The following is a 24121-nucleotide window of genomic DNA, read 5'->3' as shown; positions in this document are numbered from 1 at the left end:
ATATATATATATATATATATATATATATACACATTAATATATAAATATAAGTCATTTAAATATGTGCATACTGCATCTCTAACACTCATACAGACAATATTTTGCCTCTATCTCTGTATCTTGAATCTGTCTCTTATCTCGATGCTAAGGTCTGTAGTCATCTTTACAATATTCCTTAGCTCACCTCACTTGTCCATAACCTGCCACTTCTCTCTTGCCCATGCGAAGCACAGAACTTCACTTCCGACCCAAGAAGATCAAAGGCTTCCAGTATGGGTTCTCCATAATTTCATTCTCAAAATCCTCGAAATTATCCAGAGTCCTCAAATATTCCTCCTTCACATTGTCCAGTTGGCCTTGATTCTTTGCCTTTATACCTGTTCTTGGATTTTGGCCGATCAATTGATTATTTCCTATCATTTTCTGGTATCCTCTACCTCTTTCTGTTAAAAAAAAAAAAAAGAAAGAAAAGAAAAAGTCTTCCCTTCTATCTACAACATTTTCAAGTACTTCATTTGAGGGGGGGAAAAGAAGCCTCCTTTAGCTCTGCTAATCTCTCAAGCTACTAGACCAAGTTCCTCCTGCCCTTACACCAGCTTTCCCCCCAACCCCTGGTTTCCCCTGATTTCTCAGACCACTGTACCGGTTTTCATCTTCAGCATACTACTGAAGTTGCTGTCTTGAAGATCATAATTTCACTCCTAAAAACAAAATCTAATAGCTTTATTGCTGTTCATAGCATTCCTGGCTTCTCAGATACATTTGCCATTGCCAAAAACCTTGATTCTCCAATTCTCTCTTCCCCTGCCCCTGTGTACTCTCCAATCTTCTGAGTTTCTTATTTTCTTTTTGTTTTAAAATTTTTTAAATCTTTTATAACCTTTATTTATTTTTGAGAAAGAGAGACAGAGTGTGAGTAGGGGAGGGGCAGAGAGAGGGAGACAGAGAATCTGAAGGAGGCTCCAGGCTCTGAGCTGTCAGCACAGAGCCCGACATGGGGCTCGAACTCACGAAAGCAAGTTCATGACCTGAGCCAGGTCAGATGCTTAACTAACTGAGCCACACAGGTGCCCCTCTTCTTATTTTCTTGACATCTATCAGGTTTCCCTTTGTGGAATGTCTTCCTCTTTCTGTCCCTTAAATATAGATTTCCCCCAAGCTCTCATTGTTAACCTCTTCCCTTCTCTCTTCAAATTCTTTCAGGTCAATTCATTAGTTCACAGGGACTGGCTAGCAAAGTTGTATATCTTCTCTCTTGAAAAACAAAACAGATTTCTAACCACCTCCCAGAGAGCTCACCTTGGTCTCCTGTAGGCATCTCAAACACGTCCAAAATGTAGAATACTATCTTCCCTACAAATTTCTTTTCCTTACGTGAATTTCCTGTCCTATCAATTTTCTTTCATGTTAAAAAACAAAAAAACATTGGGGCGCCTGGGTGGCTCAGTCAGTTAAGCGTCCGACTTCAGCTCAGGTCATGATCTCATGGTGCGTGAGTTCAAGCCCTGCGTCGGGCTCTGTGCTGACAGCTCAGAGCCTGGAGCCCGTTTCAGATTCTGTGTCTCCCTCTCTCTCTGCCCCTCCCCTGTTCATGCTCTGTCTCTCTCTGTCTCAAAAATAAATAAACGTTAAAAAAAATTTTTTTACATAAAAAAACAAAACAAAACAAACAAACAAACAGTGAAATTGTTCTATTTACTCAACCATTTCTTCCTTGATATTTTAAGTGATCCGGTTTTGTACAGCTGCCACAAACTACCACCTCCCGATTCTGAAGCCCTGGTCTCCAGCCCCAGCTTCTATTCTAAGCATTAGAATAATAATTTTGATTGCCATCAATTATCTTCAACTGAGGCCCCATATGAACCTCATTAATATGTACAACAAACCATTATAGAGCTGTTCTTACACACCAGACACTACTGTTTCTGAAGAAACTCGTGGACTAGATGGGGAGATAAACATCTAATAAATACTTACAAGTCATTTGTTCTTTCAACAGTATTGATTGTGTACCTATTGTATACCAGGCACTTGGGCAATGGCTGGAGATACAACAGTCAATAAAACATGGTATGTGCCCCAAGAAGTTCACAGTCCAGTTGGATAAGTCAAACAAATAACCACATAATTATCATACAACGTAGTATGAAATGGGAAAGGTATAATCTACATCTTAAAGTATAAATAGGAGGTATCCACATGAATAAGGTGAAGTAAGGGCTTTCTAGGTTCTCAGAACAGCATTAACAAGTAACAACATGGTGTGAGGAACTAGGCGGTCTTATTGTTGTAATCGGCTATTTCAATAATTTAAGTGAGAAATAATAAATACCTGAGTTTTGTTTATTAAATGAATGAAGGGCTATGAAGGGCAAAAGGAGGTATGGGGAAGATATGTAAGAGACACGGTTGTGGGAATTTGGTGACAGACTGGATATATGATGGTAGAAAGGAGTCTTCTCGATCTCAACATGTCTAACACCTATCTTACTTCCTGTATTTTATCTCTCCCTGATACCACTGCTCACAAAGGTGGTCTAGTTGGAAACCTCAGTCAAATCCTAATACAGAGCCAGCTAAGCATACAATAAATGCATACTAAGTAAATTAATTAATATCTATAAGTCCAGAACATGAACTGGCATCATTGCCTGTATTATCAGCATTCTTAGCTGTAACCACAAAATCCATTCTGGCTAATTTAAGCAGAAAAGGGACTTATTAAATGGTATTATGTAGCTCACAGAATAAAAATAGGAGAGCTGGAGAAACACTGGAGGCTAAATTTCCAGGGAGAATGTTCAAGACCAAATCACACAATTAGTCTGAGGAGGACATGGCTGCCACCACCTCCAACTCTAAGAATTAAACCTCGGATCTTGACCAGAATGGCTCTTGCAGCCAGCGCTGCAGCCACTTCTGTTGGCAAGGCCACCACTGCTGCTGTTGCCACTATGAAAACTCCACACCACCCACAGCAGTGACAACAGGGTGACACATGGAGCTTGTTTCCTCTGGCTGCTTGCTTCTGGCACCAAGTCTCCAGAAGGCATAGCTAACCGGTAGAGTCTGGGTCACTCACCTGAGTTGCCACTGCGAGGGAGACTGAGGAGTTTGAGCTTTACCTTCAGAGTCAGAACTTCTATGTTGGAAAAGTGTTTTTTGGGGTTTTTTTTTAAATGTATATTTATTTTGGGGGTGGGGGAAAGGGACAGAGAGAGAGGGAAACACAGAATCTGAAGCAGGCTCCAGGCTCTGAGCTGTCAGCACAGAGCCCAACACGGGGCTCAAACTCAATGAGCTATGAGATAATGACCTGAGCCAAAGTTGGATACTTAACTGACTGAGCCACCCAGGTGCCCCAAAACTGTTCTTAATATCTCCGTGATATAGAAATGAAAAGATAGTGTCCAATATGAAACATAAATGACAGACCTTTTTGACCCTCCTGAATCTCCCTTCTTCCAATCAAGTCAACAGTATGGCCTACTTATAGGCCTTCAGTCAGCACTTCCTTCCAATGCTTGGAAACAGAGAAGAGTAAACCAATAAATAAAATTCATAAATGTGTCACATCATCTTTGTGAAAACCCTCAGAAACTTTTCTGTGACACATTCCTCATAGACTCCCAGAAATACTGTTAACAGAATATAAACATTTATACAAATAGATAGTAACCTAACATGATTTCTATATGTAAAAGTATGGATAGTCACATGTCCAGAGGGACCACTCCTTATACATTCACACATAACATAACTTCCAGCTTTGGAAGTAGACACAAGCAGATCTTCTGGGCTCTTCTTCCGTATACATTCAGATTCTACAGCAGTAATCTCCAAAGAGAGGCGCACATACCCCTGAAGACTATACAGTAATTCATTGGAATTTGGAGACAAAATATTAGAACACATGCTTATATGTATATAAGAACTAAGAAATAGATTAAGGTTACTAATATCACCCACACTAGAGCCCTCACTTGGTCCCCATGTTAGATGGTCACATGAGGGCACAATGCAAGAGGTCTCCACAAGGAAGCTGGGAGGTCCTGATTCTGAAGAATCAGTATTGGCAACTTCGCCCAATCTCTGCTTCTGAAATATTTCAGTCAGGGACGCCTGGGCAGCTTAGTTGGTTAAGCGTCTGACTCTGGCTCAGGTTATAATCTTGCAGTTCATGAGTTCAAGCCCCATGTTGGGCTCGGTGCTGACGGCTCAGAGCCTGGAGCCTGCTTTGGATTCTGTGTCTCCTTCTCTCTCTCTGCCCCTCCCCTGTCTCTCTCTCTCAAAAATAAATAAACATTAAAACATTTTTTAATAAAACGCTTCAGTCAATTGTACTTTACATGTGGTAAGTGGAATTAAAATTTATTTTGTCCTCATTAGTAGAATCCTAAATACCAGAGTCTACTTGTTAAAAGCAGTCTCCAAAGCCAAAACAGCTAATTTCAAATCCTGCCTGACTTTAAACATTTTATTCAACTTGTCTCTGCCTTAGTTATCTCATCTGTAAAATAGGAATGAAACCTAACTCAGAATTTTGTTATGAGATTGACTGAGGTAATTTGTGTGAAGTGCTTAAGACGTTTCTGCAAATGGTGAGCACCATGTGAATCTCTAAATAAATATGTGCTCAAGAGATGAGGAGTATCCGTGAAAATATTCTGCACTGCAGAGAAGCGCACTGGTTATCTTGCGGCAAAACATTTCAAGTTCTTGTCAAATTTAAAGATGAATTACATACTTTTACAGAAAATATAGGATCCAAATTTTCTGATCTTTTCTGTGATGTCAAGTGCCTATCAGTAGTAAGCATCATACAGATATTGAAATGAAACAAACCCCCCAAAACTGATATGCCCTGTCAAGATAAAGATGATATTTTAGCAATGAGTAAGAAAGTAACTGTTTTTTAGTAAATGGGTGTTTAGAAATGTTTGTATCATTGTGTGGCTGTGTGGAAATGCTATGTCATCCATTAACATTTCTATTTCTTCACATACAAAAAAATAATTTTTGGAGACAGACTTTTCTAACCCCTTTTTAAAAATCTGGAGTTGCTCTGGAGTTTGGAATTGTTTGAAAAATTACAAATGCAACAAACATCCCATTTGTACTTTATATTTTTATTTAAGCAGTATTTATTTCATCTTTGTCACATTCTTTTCAAATTTTACTTTTATTTGCATTTCATGTTCATATTATATTAGTTTAGAAAGAACATGTATATAATTTGTCAATAAAGGCTCCATGAGGGGCACCTGGATAGCTCAGTCAGGTAAGCGCCCAGCTTCGGCTCTGGTCATGATCTCATGGTCTGTGGGTTTAAGCCCCGCATCAGGCTCTGTGCAGACATCTCAGAGCCTGGAGCCTGCTTTGGATTCTGTGTCTCCTCTCTGACCTTCCCCTGCTCATGCGCGCTCTCTCTCTCTCTCTCTCTCTCAAAAATAGATAAATATTTTTAAAAGTTTAAAGACTATATGATGAAAATATTTGTACTGATAAGGGTGTGTGATAAAGAAAAAAAAAGGCTACCATTTCACTCTCTAGGAATGGTCACTGTGACAGAAATTTATACATGATCCTAACCCTCACAATAATTCTAAGAGATGGGTACTTACATAATTCCTATTCTACAGTACAGGAGCCTAAGGTTAAACATTAAATAATTTCCCCAGAGCCATAGAGCATGCAAGTGACTAAATCAGGATTGGAATGCACTTCGATCTGGCTCCAAGGGCATGCTGCATTGCCACTTTGCTAAATACAACCCAGAGGGATTATGGTGATATTTTGCACAGCAAAATACCGTGAACAGAATAACAGCAGGAGATTCAGATTGGTTAACTTAAAGAAAAGATATTTAACCATATTTTGGTTACATATGTCCAAGCAGACTTCAAATTTCAAATGGTTTTTGCTCTAAAGTTGGAAATGTAGAATGCAGGAATGTAGAATGCATTTTCTTCTAGAAACAGGGTTAAAGATAGTAGCTAAATTTCTGTGGACTATACAGAATCCTATTTTCTCATAACATACCTGAATTATCAGACACCAGCAATGAAAAATAGTAGAAAACCATGCAATACATCCAATGTCAGCACTTACACACACACACACACACACACACACACACACACACACACACACACACAGAGTCAGAATATTGCCACTTCAGGAAACAAACATGTTCTAAAGGGCTGTGATAATGCATGGAGAAATTCTGTACATGTTTTCAAAGGAACAGTTCCTCATTTTCATGGGCTTCAGAAATTAATGTCAATTCTTCACAATACTTAACTTCAAAATACATAATTTTAATTTTATTTACAGAGGTATATAATTAGTGTTCTCTTATTTTTATCACAATTGATTAAGGCTGATTTTTGAGCAAATGGAAATGTAGGGAAGTGGGCAGAGAGAAAGAAAAGGAGCTGGAAGTTTGATTTTCCTGAGGTAATTGGGAAAAGTGGGAAAACAAAGAAAAGACACTAGAAGACAAAGAAAAGAGAATAATGAGCGTAGCAACGACATCTGTATGCTTGTGGGGGAAAAAACAAAACAAAATATGGTTTTCAGTAAAATTGGCTGAGGCATGGAATGGAGAAAAGACAGAAGTATGGTAAGTGCTTACTCAAACCTAGTCCTTATCATTCTGCTAGGTGTCATCGCGTCTCTATATTATAACCTTGTTTAATGTTTATGGATGATACAGTCCCTCCTTCCCCTCAGATTGCCAGAAACTCAGTTTGATCCAGGGCAGTTTGGTTGATGAGTGGTGGTGACTGGAATGGACAGATGTCAGGTGTCATCTCTGGTGCAAGAACACCCTCAAGATGGCTTTGAAAGAAGTGAATGACCAGTGTCCAAACTATGAGTACAGGGTTTTAATTCAGGAAGCGCATAAGAGGCAGAATGGTTCTTTTTGGCAATTAGTTACATGAGTAACCTCCACCGAGAGAAATATTTAACTAATCATTCCTCTAAATCTCCCAGGATTCTCTAGCTCCGAAAAGGAAGAACATTAGAATTGGAATCATTTTCAGAGGCCGGGATATTCTCCTCATCTTTAAGAGAAACATATTTCTTTCCTTTTCTTTTTTTCTTTTCTTTTTTTATTTTTTAAAATTTACATCCAAATTAGTTAGCATATAGTGCAACAATGATTTCAGGAGTAGATTCCTTAAGGCCCCTTACCCATTTAGCCCATTGCCCCTCCCACAACCCCTCCAGTAACCCTCTGTTTGTTCTCCATATTTAAAGTCTCTTATGCTTTGTCCCCCTCCCTGTTTTTATATTATTTTTGTTTCCCTTCCCTTATGTTCATCTGTTTTGTCTCTTAAAGTCCTCATATGAGTGAAGTCATAGGATTTTTGTCTTTCTCTGACTAATTTCACTTAGCATAATAGCCTCCAGTTCCATCCACGTAGTTGCAAATGGCAAAATTTCATTCTTTTTGATTGCTGAGTAATACTCCATTGTATATATATACCACAGGGCTCTTTCCATACTTTGGCTATTGTTGATAGTGCTGCTATAAAAATGGGGGTGCATGTGTCCCTTTGAAACAGCACACCTGTATCCCGTGGATAAATGCCTAGTAGTGCAATTGCTGGGTCATAGGGTAGTTCTATTTTTAGTTTTTTGAGGAACTTCCCTACCGTTTTCCAGAGTGGCTGTACCAGCTTGCATTCCCACCAACAATGCAAAAGAGATCCTCTTTCTCTGCATTCTCACCAACATCTGTTGTTGCCTAAGTTGTTAATATTAGCCATTCTGACAGGTGTAAAATGGTATCTCACGGTGGTTTTGATTTGTATTTCCCTGATGATGAGTGATGTTGAGTATTTCTTCATGTGCCGGTTGGCCGTCTGGATGTCTTCTTTGGAGAAGTGTCTATTCATGTCTTTTGCCCATTTCTTCACTGGATTATTTGTTTTTTGGGTGTTGAATTTGGTAAGTTCTTTGTAGATTTTGGATACTAACCCTTTATCTGACATGTCATTTGCAAATATCTTCTCCCATTCTGTCGGTTGCCTTTTAGTTTCACTGATTGTTTCCTTTGCTGTGCAGAAGCTTTTTATTTTGATGAGGTCCCAGTAGTTCATTTTTGCTTTTGTTTCCCTTGCCTCTGGAGACGTGTTGATAAGAAGTTGCTGTGGCCAAGCTCAAAGAGGTTTTTGCCTGCTTTCTCCTCAAGGATTTTGATGGCTTCCTGTCTTACATTGAGATCTTTCTTCCACTTTGAGTTTATTTTTCTGTCTGGTGTAAGAAAGTGGACCAAGTTGATTCTTCTGCATGTTGCTGTCCAGTTTTCCCAGCACCACTTGCTGAAGAGACTGTCTTTATTCCATGGGATATTCTTTCCTGCTTTGTCAAAGATGAGTTGGCCATACGTTTGTGGGTCCATTTCTGGGTTCTCTATTCTGTTCCACTGATCTGAGTGTCTGTTCTTGTGCCAGTACCATACTGTCTTGATGGTTACAGCTTTGTAATATAGCTGGAAGTCCAGGATTGTGATGCCTCCGGCTTTGGTTTTCTTTTTCAAGATCACTTTGGCTATTTGGGGTCTTTTCTGGTTCCATACACATTTTAGGATTGTTTATTTTATCTCTGTGAAGAATGCTGGTGTTATTTTGATAGGGATTGCATTGAATACGCAGATTGTTTTGGGTAGTATCGACATTTTAACAATATTTGTTCTTCCCATCCAGGAGCATGGAATCTTTTTCCATTTTTTGGTGTCTTCTTCAATTTCTTTCATAAGCTTTCTATAGTTTAAAGAAACATATTTATTTTCTGTCAGCTTTTCCAGATTGCTGCACTTAGAAATGCACTGGCTATGTTCTCTTCTTTCTTACAATACACTTTTAAATTCATTGTCATTTAACTTCTTGGTCCTCATCTTCTTGAACCTTAAGGACAGACATTCATTGATATTACTTATCTCCTCCTTCTTGAAATTCTCATCTCCTACTTAACGCTTCTCACTCTCCTCCTACCTTTTAAAATGCTCCATTTCTGTCTTTCTCTGACTTTATACTTGCCACACGTCTAAATTTAAGTATCCCCTAACATTCTTCTTTGAGCTCTATTTTTTTCACACCCTCCCACGGCATATCACCCACACAACTCGAACAATTACCACCATTGAATAATTCCCCAACGTATATTTTTTCATTCCCACATTTGTATTTCTTGATCACTGAAATCCCAGGACTCCATCAATGACCAATAGTAATTTGACTTGCCAAATCCAGTAGATTCTACTTCTTCAATGATTTTCCCTTCCTACCTCTCCATCCAGTCTTTACTGTCACCTCAGCAATCTGGGACCAAACATTATTTCTATCCTGAGCTGTCAGATACTCTCCCAACTTCCAGTTTCCCTCTCTGGATTCCTTGTGCTCAAGTAGCCTTCTGCAAGCATATTCTGATACATAATGCCCTTGTTCAAATACACGTAATAGCCCCAAGAAAGACCTGGCCATGCTGTGTTGAAAATCTGAGCTAAAAATGGGTGTTTTAAGTTGCTAAATTTGAGGAGGCTTGTCACACAGAAGTAGAAAACTGACATGGCAGCTTATATCTCCCAGAGTGAGCAAATCAAGAGACAGCAAGGACATAGCCACAATGATTTTTTGTTGAAAAACTACGTAGTCTATTTGTTAGAAGTCACAAAGTCCCACTCACACTGAAGAAAAAAGAAATTAGGTTCCACCTCTTGAAGGGAAGAATATCAAAGAATTTGTGGACATATTTAAAAAAAACCATAATAATAGTAGTAATTAATTTTTTCTTATTTTTACTATTGCTGGATAATGACTTATTTAATGAAAAAAGTAGGTAGTATTTTTTTTATTAAAAAAATTTGGGGGGGGGTATTTATTTTTGAGACAGAGAGAGACAGAGCATGAGCAGGGGAGGGGCAGACAGAGAGGGAGATACAGAATCTGAAGCAGGCTCCAGGCTCTGAGCTGTCAGCAAAGAGCCCAATGCAGGGCTCGAACTCACGAACTGGGAGATCCTGACCTGAGCGAAGTTGGACGCTTAACCGACTGAGCCACCCAGGTGCCCCAAAAGTAGGTAGTATTTTTGCACACACTTTATAGATGAGGAAACTGAAGCACATAGAAATTAGGTAATTTGCCAAGGTCATGGCTAGTAGCTGGCTGTGCCAGATACCAGTCCCAAAATCATAACTCCAGGGCCTGAGCTCCTACTCACTATGTGAATTTTAACAATGCAGTTAAAAATATGCCTCATAATATAATCCATGAGCAAAATAATAAAATATTGGCCAATGAAAATAAAATTGGCTGAATTCATAATTAGTTCAATGACCATTTCCAGAGATGACCAATTAATGACCAATTCAGAGCCTACCTGAAAGGGAAATTAGAGTGGTTTGTTTAAAATTATATCATCTGCAATTTCCTCTAAAACATTTTACTTATGCCTTGAATATCAACATCAAAGCCATGCTTACCAAATTAATAAATGGCAAGACGAATTTCAGAAGTCTCCAAAAGCATGTCCTAAGAGAAACAATTAAATAATTAAAGGACCCAGGAATACATAACTTAGAAAGACAAGAAAGAAAGAATATATTTCCTGACTGAAGAGCTGATAGGAAACAAAAAAAATTCACTTTATTGAGTGTGGTTTCAAAGACAGAACTCAAATAAATGGATGGAAATTGTGGGTGGACTTCTGATCAATACAAGAACTCTGACCATTTAGTCACCTCATGGCAGCCCAGACTGTCTTAGAAGATGGTAACTTCTGAGTCACCAGAGGAATTCCCAAAGCAACTGAATGGCCACTCGCCAGATGCTGTAGTTCAGATCCATTTAGCTGGTGAAAAGTTGGAAAAAATTCCTTCTAAATCATCTTCAAACTCTAAATGTCTTCAGTCCTCTCCCACACGTCCTGACTCCTCCTCAAACTTCAGTTTCATTGTTTGACCTCTTAAACGATGCCTTCCAGCCAACCTGGCCACTTTCCCCCATAACGACCTTACATTTTTTGTCTCTATCTAGGCTGACCGTTAAGCATCTTCTGCAATTGGCAAAATCAGACCCATCCTTGAAGACCAAGTACAAAGCTATTGCATCCCTGATGCTTTCCCCAATAATCAATCTAATTATCCTCTTTACCTCCTTAGCACTATGTTCACCTCTCTCATATGGCTCCTCTGACACTCCGTCTTGTGTTAAACATTCTTAAAAAAATTTTTCTTTAATGTCTCTATTTATTTTTGAGCCTGATGCAGGGCTCGAACTCACAGTGTCAGATCATGACCTGAGCTGAAGTCGGACGCTTAACCGACTGAGCCACCCAGGTGCCCCTTGCATTAGACATTCTTATAGCCATCTTAATTCCCTATAAAAGTGAAAGCTACTTGAAGGCAAGAACCATCTACTTTCCGCATGCCTGTTCAGTTTTAAATATGACTGCCAATCACCGCCCTAATAATACATGCTTGTTAAATTGGATTTGACCGTTACTACATGAAATCAATAGTGATATTGGAAGGATAATTTAAATACATTTCCCAATTAAATGTACTTCTGAAGTAGAGTATATGTGCCTCTCCTCCATTGACCCCATTAGTTCTTTTTTGTCTGCCTGATTTTTAAAATTATGGTAAAATACATGGCATTTACCACTGTAACCATTTAAGTCTACGGTGGCATTTAGTACATTTGCAGTATTGTGCAACCATCACCTCTAGGTAGTTCCAGAACTATTTCATCATCCAAAAAGGAAACTCCATTTCCATTAAGCAGTCATTCCCCCACCTCCCCCGCTTCCTCCCCGCAGCCCCTGGCACCCACTAATCTACTGTCTCTACCCTTAGCTCCTTTGAAGCTCTGACACAAAGTCTTATACTAAGTGGTTATTCCGTAAATATTTGTTGAACTGAATTTGAATAAAAAGGCACACCAGAAAATACACATGCTTCAAGAGAAATAAACAGCAGGAGAGATCTATTTTTGAAAGTATAGGGTGCCTGGATGGCTCAGTCAGTTAAGTGACCAGCTCAATTTCAGCTCAGGTCATGATCTCACAGTTCAAGGGTTCAAGCCCTATACTGGGCTCTGTGCTGACAGTGTGGAGCTTGCTTAGGATTCTCTCTCTCCACTCCTCTCTCTCTCTCTCTGCCCCTCCCACCTCTAAATAAATAAATAAATAAATAAATAAAATATAATATATACACACATAAAGAAAGTATAAATTATTCTTAAAGGGTATTGTTTTTGAACATAACATTGTACAGAATAACGTTAATCGCTTTGTCAAACAAGCCCTTTGAAATATAATGTTCCATGTTACTTCTAAGCAACAAACAAAAAACTAATGTGCTAGAAAAACATACCAGAAATTAGTTGTGCAAAAGTATTCCGTAAGTTTTTTAAAGTCTGATTTTGCAGTGAGAACTTCCAAACTCCCCCCAAAATACATAGGAATGATTAAGATGACAAAAAGACATCAAAGGGGTTGGTCTGGAAGACATTTTAGGTTTTCCATACAGTCTTCACTGCAGTGGCTTCTATTGTAATATTCAAAATATTATCATTTTTTATTCTGCCTTCTTGAAAACGTTTTTGAAAGGATTTTTTTCACGTGTTTGTGTGATTTCTGGGAGTTGGCCACGCACGGGTGAGGTCCCCTGCCAGGTGGCTCTTCTAAGCAATTTTCCCACTGAAAATTCCGACAATAGTTTATAATCTCATCTCTTAGTGGTTACAAAAGACTGAGTTCGGTCCATGAAAATGTTCCTTTATCTTAATTGTTCTCTCCCTCCATGGTAGCATGTTTACCTTTATAATTTTGTGATTTTTTTTTTTAATTCCTGCTGCTGGAGAATCCACTGTTTTATGCCTTGTTTCTTCAGCTATTAGTCACATAGATCTTATAACTTCTGAGAGGAACTGTGCATTTTTTTGTTCAGTGCTAGGAGCTCACCGACCGAGGAGGGGTTTCCATAGTATACTGACGTGCAAATGACAAGTTAAGTTAATTAAATTCAGTGACATTAAACTCACCATAAAACTCCCAATGTGTACAGAATGACTCATTTCCAACAAGCCCTATTTAATATCATGAAATTGTAAAGATTATGATTTAGTTAACTATTATTCCAAACAATCTTGAGGCCATAATTAAATTTTTTTTTCTGAAAAAGAAGACTACTTTGCTGTCGTGATTATTTTTACTTATTCTATTGCATTCAGGATGTTTCTTAAGTCATGTTTTATTTCTTTACATGTCACAGGGAAAAAAAAATGGAAAGAAGGAATTTCTCAAATTACTCCAAGTGGAAATAATGTGAATAGTAGATACATAAAAGAAAACAGAGAAGGGAGAAACATCTTTCAAAAAGCAGCAAAAGATGGAAGAACTTCTGGAAGGTGCAGCCAAAGTCTTACAGCTAGAGGGAATGTAAATGGGTGCCACCTTCCTGGAACGTATCTCGACAAGAGTCTTAAACCTTCTGTGTACATTTAACCTTTGCATTAGCAATATCCCTTCTAGGAATTGATCATAGGGAAATAATTTGAAAAGTGAGAAAAATATATGAACAAGAATGCTCATCCAAGTGTCATTTACAATGGAAATTTTAAAAGAAAACCTGCATACAACCTAAACATCCAAAGATAGGGGACTAGTTAACAAATTATAGAGTACGCATTTCATTAAATACTAGAGGGTCATTACAAATGATTATGTAGCTCTATATTATTTTCCTGGAGGGAAGCTGCAACATAAAAGTGATAAAGGCAGTTTATAGAACAGTGTGCACAGTATGAATCCACTGTAATTAAATATATATAAAAATACACACACACAGGCAGACGTAGAAAAGAAGTTAGTAAAAATAATGAAATTTTAACAAAGGTTATCTCTAGGTGGTGTATTTGTATAGGATTTTTCTTTTCTGCTTATCTGCACCTTTGAATCTTGCTGCAATGCTCATGGATTTCTCACATAATGTGAATGCAGGAAATTTATGCAACTTTTCTAATTCTAAATTCTAATTTGAATTACCTAAAACCTACCGCATTGTTTCCAAATGACTATATAAACTGCAAAAACTAATGAAGGTAGAGAGGTAGATGGATGGATGGATGGATGGATGGAGAACTGATTACAAAGAATAGTATTATTGCTATATATGCTACTCACATAAAACCACCTTATTTAAGAGCATTTAAACTGGAAAGTCCTGCTAATAATATTTGAAAATAAAATGGCTTTTTAATTTTGAATGATTTTATTGTATTTATTTTCAAATTCAGTGTGCTTTCCTATAAGTTCTATGTTATAAGGATATGTACAGTGAGCCAAATTCATTTCAAACTAAATGATGTGACTAAGTGATTTTGATGCTCTTTCAAGGCTTAAATTGGAAAATGATGAAGCTAGATAAGTAGCTTTTCTTTGCTTATGTTTATGCCATAATTCCTCTAAGTATATGTATTAGTTAGCGATTACCACAAAGATGCTGCATGACAAAGTGCCCTAAAACTTGATTGCTACAAGAACACACATTAAATGCTCGTGGATCTGCAGGTCACTATGGCTCACCTGATTTAGGCTGGTTTGGCTGGGAAGTTATGCCACAGAAAGCAGGAGGGCTGGACTTGGCCCCAGGCTTTGGATTGGGTTCAGGTTTAGTCCAGGTGTGCTTGTTTGGGGGATAAAATAGCAGCAGCTACATGAGGCATGCTCTTCTCACAGCAGATCACCGGAGCATGAAAATCAAGCAAAATTACATAAGCGCTTTTCATTTATAGCCTCTTCTCACTTCTATGAGAAGTGAGAAGCACTTCTCAAAGCACTTGCTTTGGCCAAAGCAAGCCACATGGCCAAAGTCAGAGGGTTAAGCGGGTCCTAAGGGAAAGCGAAAGGGATTGAATGTTGGCTAAATGCTCCTAATTATCATAGTAAGTGAATCAATGACTGAGACATAACCCACAAACTGTCACAAGGAAAACCCAATACTGGGAGACTTCAATTTTGAGATTGAGAGAAACCTTAAGGCAATTTTCAAATGGACATTTGACATCCTGGTTTTGCTTTTCCCTTTTCTCTCTCCCACCCCACTAAGTGAACAATTTGCCCATGGATGAGGCCAGTACTGCACTGTACTAACAGTCATTCTTGTGTACCAACAGACCTTTCTACAGGTTGAAAAATATCTGTTCACTTAACTGCACAATTTCACCGTGAGTCTACCACCAAGAACAACCAAAATAGTTGAACAGTTCTCCAAAAAGAGAAGCTGGCTGATGATAAAAGAGAAGCAAGTCATAGAAAGGTGTGCTTTTCCTCTTTGATCTGGGAGGGTTCCTCTAGCAGATAAAAGGAGAAATGCAAGTTACACATGTTGTATTTAAGTCTCTTTAGGCAAAAATTAAGAGTCAAGAATATCACTAGAGGGGCGCCCGGGTGGCTCAATAGGTGAAGCGTCCGACTTCGGCTCATGTCATGATCTCACGGTTTGTGAATTCGAGCCCCATGTCGGGCTCTGTGCTAGAGCCTGCTTTGGCTTCTGTCTCTCGCTCTCTCTCTGCCCCTCTCCCACTCATGTTCTCTCTCTTAAAAATAAATGAACATTAAAAAAATAAAATAAAATAAAATAAAATAAAATAAAATAAAATAAAATAAAATAAAATAAAATAAAGAATATCACTAGAAAAATGCAATCATCTGTCCCTAAGAGCTCTCGTCTCAGGCACCACAGCACCTACCATATAAAACCTCTAAACATTACCCTCACTTACTCTCTTCCATCCCGCTGCCAGATCTCCAACACTCCCATGTACCCCTTCAATCCCTAGTGCTGTGGAAGTTATATCGTGTCATCCACAACAAAGAGACAGGATGACATATTTTCTTGAGACCTATCTGAATACGCCCGATGATACAGATAGGGAGAGGTAGAAAAATCAGAATACAAGTGAGTGACATGGAGATCTGTCCTGTCTCATCAGACATTCAGCATGGAAGTGACTTTAGACGAGTTCTGGTAAGCCATAACAGAGGGGTAGAAGATTACAGAGGGCAACTGCATGCATTTGAATTCTTGCCAAGAATTTGCGCTTGAGGTGAGACTACTATCTAACAGTATAATTAGAGCATTTAGGGAGAAAGTTGGGGGAAGTGAACAGAGTTCTGCCAGTTGTGCTGAGACCAGTCCTTTTGGAGGTTCCTTCCTCTTTCTTTTTTCCTATTCATGAGCAGCACAGGGTGATGACACTCTGAGTCACTGCGAAGAAAATGAATAGTCAAGGTATTTAAGTGGAGGGTGGGGGTACCCCCAAACCGGAAAGATAGTAGTTCCTTTCCAAACCATCTCACTTCCTTTCTTTAGTTTCTGAATAGAATATTGGAATTTTTTTTTTTTTAAATAGCAAACAAAGAATCATCTTGTTCACATACTGGCATCTTGTCCTCACTGCATATCTGCCAAATTAAGACCGGAATTTACCTGAATAAGGTAGTTTTGGAGTTTGGTTTTTTTTCTTTTGTTTTGTTTTGTTTTTTGTTTGTTCATTTTTTGTTTTTGTTTTGTTTTGCTTTTAAGAAGGGGATACTTTGGGCAAGATTCTATAAATAAACTTAAAGGAAGAAATATATAATTTGTTATAGATCATGCAAAAACTCGTATGAAACAAACCACATGTTCAACGCAGTGTTTATAAAGCAGGGACTTTGTGCATTCAGCAGTTCTGCTGTTAGGCTGGAGGGCTAGTCAGCTTTAAAACTTTCTCAAAGGTTTAATCGTAGACTGGAGATATGAGTGTTAACTGGTTAATATGTAAGGTGACAAAAGAGAGATATAAACAATAATGATTAACCAAGAGTTTAAGGATCAAGATGGAGTAAATACATCACATTTATTTGATGTGATGTTTCAAATCTTACTGAAATTAAATTAACAAAAAGGAACAGATGTCAACTAAAGAAATAAAGCTTAAACATTATCAAAAATAATATATTGTGCTTCTAAAGCCACCGCCCTAATAAGACAACTGTTTCTTACACATAGGAGCCGCCATCTTGCCTGACCTCTTAGCAGTATTCAACACTGCTGACCACACCTTCCTTCTTGAAATACTATTTTCTTGGTTCCAGAATTACCCAACAGATCTCCAGCCTGGAAGTCACCTGTGATAGCTGTTCCTCCTTAATAAGACCTCTTAATATTATAGTTCTTGAAACTTAAAATGGGCTTTTTCCCCCCCAGATATTCTATACTCTTTCTATACAATAGCATCAATCACCATCTTAAGGTCAATGGCTCCCAAATAGCTAATTTCAAACCAGATCTATTTTCTGATGTATTTTTCCAAACCCGTACACTGTCTACTTGACTATTCAACTTGGTTCTCTGACAAGATCTCAACCTCAGGTCCAAAATGCATTTTTAAGTTTTCTTTCCTAAATTCCCAACTGTATGAAATATGTGAGTGAATCACCATTTACCCAGTGGTTTAAGGAAGCAAATGAAGATGGTCATTAATGTTTCCATCCTTGCTCCCAATCTATTAGCAGACTTTATTATTCTCACCTCCAGAATGTAGTTGAATCTGTCCCCTTTTCCTCATCTTTCCAGTTTTAGATCTTATCTAAACTACTTTTGTCTCTCTTACTGTACTGCTACAGTGGTCTACAAAGTGCCTTCCCTTCCTCTACTCTTGATTTATTTCAACCCATTTCCCATACAGCACAAAGTGGTCTTAAACTATAAATAGGTCCCTGCTACCCCTGCACTCTAGAAACTGCAGTGGAATTGATAAGATAAATCTCGAAGGCGTCGCATGATCTAGTTCCTCAGGGTACTCCACTCTCCTTTCATGAATTATGCTCCAGCCACTCTGGTCCTTCTTCCACTTCTGTAATGGCATCAAGCCCTTTCCCACCTCTGGGTTTCTGTTCCTCTGCTCCCGCTGTTTCCACCTGGAACACTCTCCCCCAGCCTTCCCTCACTAACTCTGATTCTTCCTCCACTTCCCCAGTTTCCTTAACAAATACCCTCTTCCCCAAACCAGTTTAGGTTCCCCTATTATGTGCTAACCCCTTAGGTCCTGCATGATCACAGTTTGTAACTATGTATCTACTCATTCAGTATCTTTTTCCTGCATCAGACTGTGAGGTCACTAGGTCGTGAATCATATTCGTCATTTTCACTGCTGCATCCCCAGTGTCTAGTACAGTGCCCGGGGGTATGTTTAGTTTCAATAATACTTCTACAACTTAATGTATAGAAAAGTAAAAAATTAAGCTGGTCTCATAAAGTCTCCAGTTGACTATCCCATTTATTGTTTATAAAAGGTACATAATATTTCATCAAATAAAATGACTAAATGCACCTAATTATTTCCTGTTTCCTGGAGTGTTACTTAAATTTGCTCTCACGATTAATGCTGCTATAATAGAGCTGTTTCCTGAAAAGAAATTCACAGAGGTGGAAATCACAGGGCTATAGCTTCTGAATATTCCCCCTGAACAGGATCATCAATTTTTCTACAAAAGTATTATAACACATGACAGTACCCCCAAAATGACTGATCCTGAATAATTTAGTCATACTTTTTAAATGCTTATCAAAGAAAACATGCCTGCTCTCTGCGAACTCCAGTCCTACAACAAAGTCTCACAGTGCAGGTCATATACTCATTTTACGAGTCACAACAGTATTGACACTAGTTAAGTCTAATTTCTTGTAAGTCCTAGGAACAGTTCCCATTATATTTTATGTGTGGTAAAATTATAATGACACCAGGATGTCTGTCGGGAAGACATATTTATTATGAATATGACATCATAAATCTCATCTAGAGTCAAGGTTTTTAATTGACTCAACTATCAATTAAGAGCAATAAAATGTTCTTTTAACTTGTAACTTGCAGCCAGAAACTCATTGCCTTTACTCAAGTATGCATTATGAAAACTTGAATTAGAAACACTAAATATTGGGGCACCTGGGTTGCTCAGTCGGTTGGGCATCCGACTTCGGCTCAAGTCATGATTTCACGGTTTGTGGGTTCAAGCCCCACGTCTGGCTCTGTGCTGACAGCTCAGGACCTAGAACCTGCTTTGGATTCCGTGTCGCCCTCTCTCTCTGCCCCTCCCTGACTTGTACTCTCTCCTCTCCCTCTCTGTCTCAAAAATAAGTAAACATTGAAAAAAAGGAAACAAATATTTTCAGTAAGCTTTCTTTCCAAAGAAACAATGAATCTGAAAGTTTTCAAAATGCCCTTTTTTCTTTAGAAAAAAATATATAAATCTAAAGAGGGAAAACACATAGGACAAAAAATGGGTGAAGAGGTAGTCGTTCAGAGCCCACAGCACACTTAAAGCCAGGGGTCAAGGCTCTAGCAAGCAGAATTGTGATTTTATTCTAGAAAGACGTCTGCTTTGGGCCAGGTCTAAATGATGAGTGCTATAATGGAGTGGGTTTGAATCTGATCTGGTCCAGTTAAGCTTCTGGAAAACTGAGACATTTCCATGTCTGGTGTATTGGGGGGCTCTTTAAAGATGAGCATAACATGGTTCCTGGATTCCTGTTTTAAACAGGCTTATGTTCATCCCTGGGGCTGCACTCAGCTTTTCAGAGACAATCACTTCATGAATGGAGCTGTTTTTTTTTTTTTCTTCTTTCCCTTCCCTTCTTTCAATAAATAAATAGGCTTTTTCCTCCCAGGGCCTATGGTCCTAGACATTCTAGAGGATATAGAGAAGGTTCAGGCAAGTCTCAAGCCTCAAACGGGATGGATTAGACCTGTGCAAACATATTTGTATGGTGTAAACACACTGCAGCAATATACAGGTAACTGAGTGGAAGATGCCTCTGGCTGACACAATCAGTGAAGATTTCCAAAAGAAGCATTGCAGACAGCTCAACAAAGAAAGACAGGGTAGAATTCAGGCGTGCAGAGATGAGGCCTGGAGATTGGTATAGGAAAGGGCATCCAGGGCAAAGGAAATGCATTTCACCTTTAAAGTACTTTTTGTTCTCTTGGCTGGGTGGCCTAGGACAGTCCTTAATTTTTTTTTTTTTATGTTTATTTATTTTTGAAAGAGAGAGAGCACATGAGCAGGGGAGGGGAAGAGAGATGGAGACACAGAATCCGAAACAGGCTCTAGGCTCTGGGCTGTCAGCACAGAGTCTGACCCACGGCTCAAACACACGGGCCCTAAGATCATGACCTGAGCTGAAGTGGGACACTTAACTAAGACAAGCAGGCGCCCCCGTGCTTCTTAAACTTTGAAGTAGAAATGAATTGCCTGGCAGTCTCATTAAAAGGCAGATTCTGATTCTCTGGGGTCTGATTTGCCCGGGTAGCCTGGGTAAGCAGGATCTGCATTTCTAACAAGCTCCCAAGTGATGCCCAAGCTGCTGGTCTGAGAAGTGCAATTTAAGTAGTAAAGTCCTAGGCTGTGTGTTTCTACAGAAGTCACAGGGCCTCCCGGGGCTGGGCAGGTCCTTTTGGCCTAAAAGAGCTTCTGGAGACACAGCAGTGGAAGCTTCCCTCACTGTTACCCTCTTGGGAGAGCGAGGGGACCAGCATAAACAGAAGAGAAGGAGCTGTGTGTGTAAGAGAGGAGCCCCCTCCATCTCAGATATGAATGGATTGCATCATTCCCTCCTCTAAACCAGCAGCACAGAAGCTCGGAGAGAGATAGCAGCTCTGTGCCGTCACTGACTTGCTTGTGTCCTGGCAGAATAAAGGACTCTCTGTGAGCTCAAAGCCTAGCAGCTTTTCTGGATCTTGGTGGAGACAGTCATTTTAAACCAAAAACAAGTCTTTCACAAACACTGCTGAAATAAAGGAAGGAGTCATTAGGATGGTTCAGCCTGACAAACTCTGAACTTGATACAACAAACCAGTTTTGAGTGGAGGTGGGGGCCCTGCTACAGCAGAGGGTGATCAAAATAGTCTTAGTGTTTTGGGTTTTTTCCTGCTGGAGACTACTCTTCGAGAGTTTTAATTCATGCAAGGGAAAAGAGAAGAGTCATATTTGGTTGGCTATTTGATCAAAATTCAGAACTAGTCATTGTTGAAATTTATCTGTATAATGTCTTAAATCTTAACTAGGTCCTCACTTAATAAATACAAATGCTGAAATCTTTAAACTATTAATCTACCCCCCCCCCCAACGACCTTTTCTTTGGAGAGATAGTAATAGGTAGAAACACGAGGACATCTGGACAGGAGAAGGTAAAAAAATTTCAAAGCATTTCCATGTATGTTAAATAGTTGTTGTGAAAATAGGAATGCTATATACTGCACCTGCAGAGATAAAATATGATTGCTTATGGCAGAGACAGTGCTTCTAAGAAACAGCTCAGGTTGGAAATTGAAAACACATTCTGGGGTTCCCCTTCCCATTTTTCTTGCAGTTACCAAGATGGGTGGTCATGAGATGAAAGTAATATTTATTCAGCACTTGCTGTAGGTCAGGTATCGTGCTGTGTACATGACAGATGTGTTCCTTTTTAATCCACCAATTAAAACCATAAGTAGATGGTAATATGAGACAAGAAATCTAGTATCTAGAGAAGTTGCAGCCTTTATTCGAGGTTGTATAGCAAGGAGTTGAAACAGAAGTTCAAACCCAGAGGTTCTATCTAAAATAAGATCTGTACCCTCTCTACTATGGCATGCTGCCGAACATCAGCTTGTTTTCTGTTTCTCGCTGAGGACAGTCTGCTTCCTCTTAGAAGCTCTTCTTATTAGATGTTATGTCAAAGGCACATGGGGTTAGTGACTGGTTAAACTTAAAGACCTCTAACATCCCGCCCAAACATTCACATTCCCTTCTACCACAGTGCCTTTGCACATGCTGTTTTTAAAATCCTGCTTGAAGTTCCCTTTGGTTTTTTTGTTTGTTTATTTTGCACTTACTAACTATATCACCTTTCTCCTGCATACCTCAGTTTGGTCATTTCTTCAAGAAAGTCTCTCTTTCCTTTGCTCACTATTCCTTTCTCTCTCTCTCTCTCTCTCTCTCTCTCTCTCTCTCTAATTGTGCTTTACTTTATTGTGCTCCACGTATAGTGTGTTTTTTTACAAATTGAAGGTTTGTGGAAATAGGAAGAGAACTAGAAGTGGAGCCTGAAGATGTGACTGAATTGCTACAATCTCATGATAAAACTTTAACAGATGAGGAGCTGCTTCTTATGGATGAGCAAAGAAAGTGGTTTCTTGAGATGGAAACTACTCCTGGTGAAGATGTTCATTGCATGATGCCAGCCTCTGGATCAGTTAATTGCTACTTCCATCAATCATGCACTGACTGGGTAGCTGTGGTTATAGCCCCTCCTACAACTGCTGCAGAGTCAATACCCTTCTGCGGCTGGGCAGTTATAACCTAGGCCATATTCTGTGCAGTCTGAATGTTTGTCATCTCCTTCCTGGCTGACCTTCTGGAGATGCAGCAAACAGGCATCAGTGTGGAATGTGGCCAGCTCCTCCATGGAGGCTACTTTGGGCTTACCTATCCTTATTCACTTATGCAGTGCATATGCTTCCATCAAAGAATTGATTGGCCATCCTGGCCTATTTGGGGACATTGGGCAGGGAGTTGCACATCATGACATACCGGAGGCAGCGACTGCCCACCGTCCGCTAATTCCTCTGGCTCCTCCATCTTCCAACTCTGGCTGTTCCTGAGCCACCACATGGATTGGGCTTTTTTCAGACTCAACCCAGGCTCCAGTTCCTGCTCTTCTTCCCACTATTTCTATTATATACTTTTTACACTTTAATAGCCCATACCTCTGATTGTGAAAGTTATCACAGATGCAATTTTACACTTATGCATGTGTTCAAAATAACAGATTCTTTCTTTTTAGAGATCAGGTAATCAACTATTTGTCTCCTGTCTCCAGTGACTAACCTGAGTGGTGACAGCTGGTAACTGTCATTTGTTGATGGGCTCCTGCTTCTGAGTTAGGCATTGGATGAAGGTGAGGGAAATTGAAGATTTTTAAGACTTGTTCCCTGTACTCAAGGAACTAACAATCTGATTGGAAATGCATGGCTAATATATATTAATTAGTAAATTAGGGGCAGATTGTTGTACTGTGGCAACTCAGTTAAAAAAAGGTGGACTTCATTTATAACCTAGCTAGAATCCTTAAAGAGTAAAACCATATACCAATACTAACTGTGTGCAAAACAGAATAGGGTCCAAGCATAAGTTCCATAAGCCCATTTGAATTCTGCAGGTCTCGGGGCGCCTGGGTGGCTCAGTCGGTTAGGCGGCCGACTTCGGCTCAGGTCACGATCTCGCGGTCCGTGAGTTCGAGCCCCGTGTCGGGCTCTGTGCTGACAGCTCAGAGCCTGGAGCCTGTTTCAGATTCTGTGTCTCCCTCTCTCTCTGCCCCTCCCCTGTTCATGCTCTGTCTCTCTCTGTCTCAAAAATAAATAAACGTTAAAAAAAAAATTGAATTCTGCAGGTCTCCCAGATCCCACCTCCTCATGTCACTAGAAGTGACAGGTTGCACTCGTAATTTACAAATGATACATACAGACACTAGCCACAGACCTATCCCTAGCTGGGGGTGATTCCTGATATCACCAGGGGAGCCATTATGAAAAGCAAAACAATATTGCCAATATTCCAGGGGCTATGACCAACAAAAACGGCGGTTACATGGATCAACCTAAAAGTTAAGTTGAGACTTCCTGAATTTCTTACCTGAAAGCATATCATCAGAATGAAGAATCTGAAAAGCTGTTAGCGATACACTACGTAGAATTTTTTTTTTTAAATACAGACTTTAACTAGTCTCAAAGACATTGATTGATGATGCTATAAGTGATGCTGTTAAAAATAGTTACCATGCACAATTCCCTAGATCAAGGTGTCTTTGTCCATATCAGTTCGTACCATTTGTTATTTAGACAGCCCTTCCTTCTATAGCTGTAGGCAACCTGGGGCGTCTAAATTTGTGGGTGCTTCAGGTTGAGGTTGACACTGGGCAGTAACTCAGTTTTTTTCTTGCACCACTTAATGCTCAGAAAGAGGGCTTTGCCAAGTGGTCTGGTATCCTTACGACCAGGAGTGAACTGTGTGACCAGAGAAAACT

The 24121-nt window shown here is 39.3% G+C and overlaps 1 pseudogene; it reads right to left on the bottom strand.

The window, feature by feature from the left end:
• Nucleotides 1–237: 237 nt before the first annotated feature.
• On the bottom strand, nucleotides 238–22677 carry LOC131517961 (histone deacetylase 8-like; annotated as a pseudogene).
• Nucleotides 22678–24121: the final 1444 nt, after the last annotated feature.

The sequence above is a fragment of the Neofelis nebulosa genome, chromosome 7, assembly GCF_028018385.1.
Source record: "Neofelis nebulosa isolate mNeoNeb1 chromosome 7, mNeoNeb1.pri, whole genome shotgun sequence".
Classification (NCBI taxonomy): Eukaryota; Metazoa; Chordata; class Mammalia; order Carnivora; family Felidae; genus Neofelis; species Neofelis nebulosa.
The sequence above is the reverse complement of the archived record's forward strand: the minus strand, read 5'-3'. Positions and strand labels throughout refer to the sequence as shown.